The sequence below is a fragment of the Tupaia chinensis genome, unplaced genomic scaffold (genome assembly GCF_000334495.1).
Source record: "Tupaia chinensis unplaced genomic scaffold, TupChi_1.0 Scaffold143624_1, whole genome shotgun sequence".
Classification (NCBI taxonomy): domain Eukaryota; kingdom Metazoa; phylum Chordata; class Mammalia; order Scandentia; family Tupaiidae; genus Tupaia; species Tupaia belangeri.
In genome coordinates, this window is record NW_006203472.1 from 1,101,111 (window position 1) to 1,104,385 (window position 3,275).

At 41.8% G+C, this 3,275-nt stretch overlaps 1 long non-coding RNA gene across 4 annotated transcripts in view; it reads left to right on the plus strand.

Annotated features, from left to right (window-relative positions):
* LOC102496524 (uncharacterized) overlaps positions 1–1,362 on the plus strand; it is an 8,882-nt gene extending 7,520 nt beyond the window's left edge. For all 4 annotated transcript variants that reach the window (XR_001369486.1, XR_001369487.1, XR_001369488.1 and 1 more), the window contains one exon: positions 1,257–1,362. This is a non-coding gene — a long non-coding RNA (uncharacterized LOC102496524). The remainder of the gene's footprint in view (positions 1–1,256) is intronic.
* The last annotated feature ends 1,913 nt before the right edge of the window (positions 1,363–3,275 follow it).

The window sequence follows — 3,275 nt, forward strand, 5'->3', positions numbered from 1 at the left end:
CCTCAAAAAAAAAAAAAAAAAAAAAATGGAGGATGAGGGACTGCAGCCTGGCCATCCCCCCAGGGGTGATTCCTCACTTTCTCTCTGGTGAGCATACACGCCCTATAGCAAAAATTTCTCTCTCTCAAAAAAAGAGCAGCTTTAGATTTACAGTACCACTGAGTTGAGCAGATGGTACAATGTTCCCACAGGCCTCACAACCCAATGGTTTCCCTGATTAATCTTGCATCACAATGGCATGTTTGTTATAACGAACCCAAATCGATGAATTGTTATTAGCTAAGGAAAACCCACAGTTTATTCAGGCCCCTCAGTTTTTCTCTAATGTCTCCTTTCTGTCCCGGGACCCCACCCAGGATCCCAGATAGCATTTAGTAGCCCTGTCTCCTAGCCGCCTCTTAACTGTGGCAGTCTCTCGGCCTGTCCTTGTTTTTGATAAATCACCCTAACAGTTCTGAAGAGAATTAGTCAGGAGTATTGTGCCACGCTGGTGGAATCTTCTGCTTTTTTTCTCATGATTAGATAAGGTTGCGCGCTCCTCCTTTAGGGTGGAGTATCTACGTTCTTTATCTAGAATTTTTCTGCATGCGTGCTTGTCTTTTCTCCCATGTATTAATGTATTTAATCATTTGTTACGCCACTGTGGATTTGTGGAGGTTGATACATCGGATTGTAAAGCAGTACTGCTTCATCTTGTTGTTCAGGCTGTTCCAGCTGTGGCCACTGTGAACTCTTTCAGATGGCACCCGGGTCCTTTGGTGTACTCACATCGTTGTGTGTGGGGGCGGCAGGGGTGGTGGGGTTGTTGTCGCTGCTTTTTTTTTTTCTGAGCTCTTTCTTACTTCCTGGCTGGATCCCACCTGGCCAACTGCGTGGTTAGAATCTTATGCCCTGTGGCTTGAAAAACACACACAGCGTGTCTGTGTGTGCGCCCAAAATCCCCAAGGGAGGGAGAAATGAAGAAGGGATTGTGGTGTGACCATCCCTCATGTGGGGTGCTTTCTCATTTCTCTCTCTTGCTCTCTCTGTGTCTCTCTCTGGTGAGCCCACATGCCCTCTGGCAAGATTAAAGAAATGATAAGTTATCTGTTTTCTTATGATTGAGTTTTAAGAGTTCCTTGTATATTTTGGATGCGATCCTGTGTTAAATGTTTTGCAAGTATTTATTTCCACTAGATGGCTTTTCTTTTCATTGTCTTAACAGTGTGTTTCACAGAGCAGAATTTTAAAAATTTTTACAAGCTCTTTCTGTGCAGAGAGCAGGCCCACAAGCATGGTGAGCATCCCTAAAACTCGCCGGACCTTCTGTAAGAAGTGTGGCAAGCACCAACCTCATGAAGTGACACAGGACAAAAAGGGCAAGGATCCTCTGTGTGCTCGGGGACAGCGGCGTCCTGACAGGAAGCAGAGTGGCTGTGGTGGACAGACTAAGCCTAGTTTCCGGAAAAAGGGCAAAAACTCCAAGGAAGATTGTGCTGAGGCTTGACTATGTAGAGCCCAACTGCAGACCTAAGAGAACGCTGGCTATCAGAGACGTGAGCACTGTGAACTGGGAGGAGGTAAGAAGAGGAAGGGTCACGTGACGCAGTTCTAAGCCTCATCTTTTTTATTATGAAGACAACAAAATCCTGAGGTGAACGTTCACCTCATTTGATTACAGTTGGTCTATTTGTGAGGGAATACAATAATCCATAACATTCCCCTTTTGGGAAATTTGTTTCATGGTAAAAAAAAAAAAAATGAACAAAGTCCAACTGTTTTTGTTTGAATATGTACTCGCGAATGTATGTACTGGAAACGTAATCCCCAGTGCAGCAGCACTGAGACGTGGGGTCTCTAAGAGGGGAGGAGGTGACGAAGATTGCCTTCACGAACGGGTTAATGCTGTTGTAATGGGTGAGTGAGTTAGCACAGGAGTGGGTGCTTGACAGGAAGGATGACTTTGTCCCCTGTATCTCTTGCTCTCTCTCACCCGCTTGTCTGTCACCATGGGATCACAGTGAGAGAAGGTACTCAGCAGTTGTCAGCACCTTGGGATTGACCTGTGAGAAATGAATTTCTTTGCTTTATAAATGACCAGTCTGTGATATTTTGTTCTAGCAATACAGAATCGATTGGCCCCCATTTATAATATTTTTTATTTCCTGGATTGTATTTATGATGTTGTATGTAAAAAAAGTCATGGATGAATGCAGGGTTGCATAAAATTTCTCCTGTGTTATCTTTTTTTAAAAAGAATTATGTTATTTAACTTTATTATTGTTATTATTTTCCAATTTGATCAGAGAGAGACAGAGGAAAGAGAGACAGGGAAAGGTAAAGCAAGCCACCAGGTCTGGAACTTGAACCGTGGTCAGCCATGTAGGAGTCCAGTGCCCTTAACCACTATGCCATCTGCCAGTCCCTATCTCCTGTGTTACCTTTTAGAAGTTTTATAGTTTTCATTTTACATGTAAGTCCATTTTATTTTCTTTGATCTGAGGATACATGTGCTTGTCAGAGAGAGACAGAAAGACAGAGAGAGAGAGAAAGCACCCTTAGAGGGGCATTGTTCCGCAGCAACCAATCCCTTCTCCATTCCTCCATCTTGTTGGGATTTGAGGCATGCTTGAATATGTGCCAAGTGTACTTATCAAACTTCTGGGGCACGGATTTGAGCCATGGTATACCATGTGAGATCCAGCTTCACTTAACCACTAGGCCACCAGGCCAAGCCCTGTGATCAGTTTTGAGTTTGTGTTTAGATGTCTAGGTTCTTTTTTTTTTTTAGCATATGGATGTCCAATTGTTTCACCACAGTTTACTGAAAAGACCATATTTCTCCTTTGAACTGTCACTATTCCTTGGTCAAAGATGAGTTGACTGTATTTGCATGGATCTATTTCTGGACTCTCAGTTCTGTTCTGTTGATCCATTTGTGTATTCTTTGGCCAATACCAGGCTGTCTTGATTACTGTAGCTTTATAATAAATCACATAATGTAAGTCTTCTAACTTTGTCATTGTTTTCAGTATAGTATTGACTATCCTGGTGTTGGACTTCTCATATAAACTTTAGTATCATTTTGTCAATATCCACAAAATAATTTGCTGGAATTTTTGATTGAGGTTTCATTGAGTCTATAAATCAATTTGAGGAAAAATAATATCTTTTTAAAAATTGTACTTATTTATTTATTTTTAAAGCATCTCCAATGAAGACCAGGAGATATATATATATATATATATATTTTTTTTTTTTTGTGAGGTTTTTGCTACAGGGGGCGTGAGCTCCCA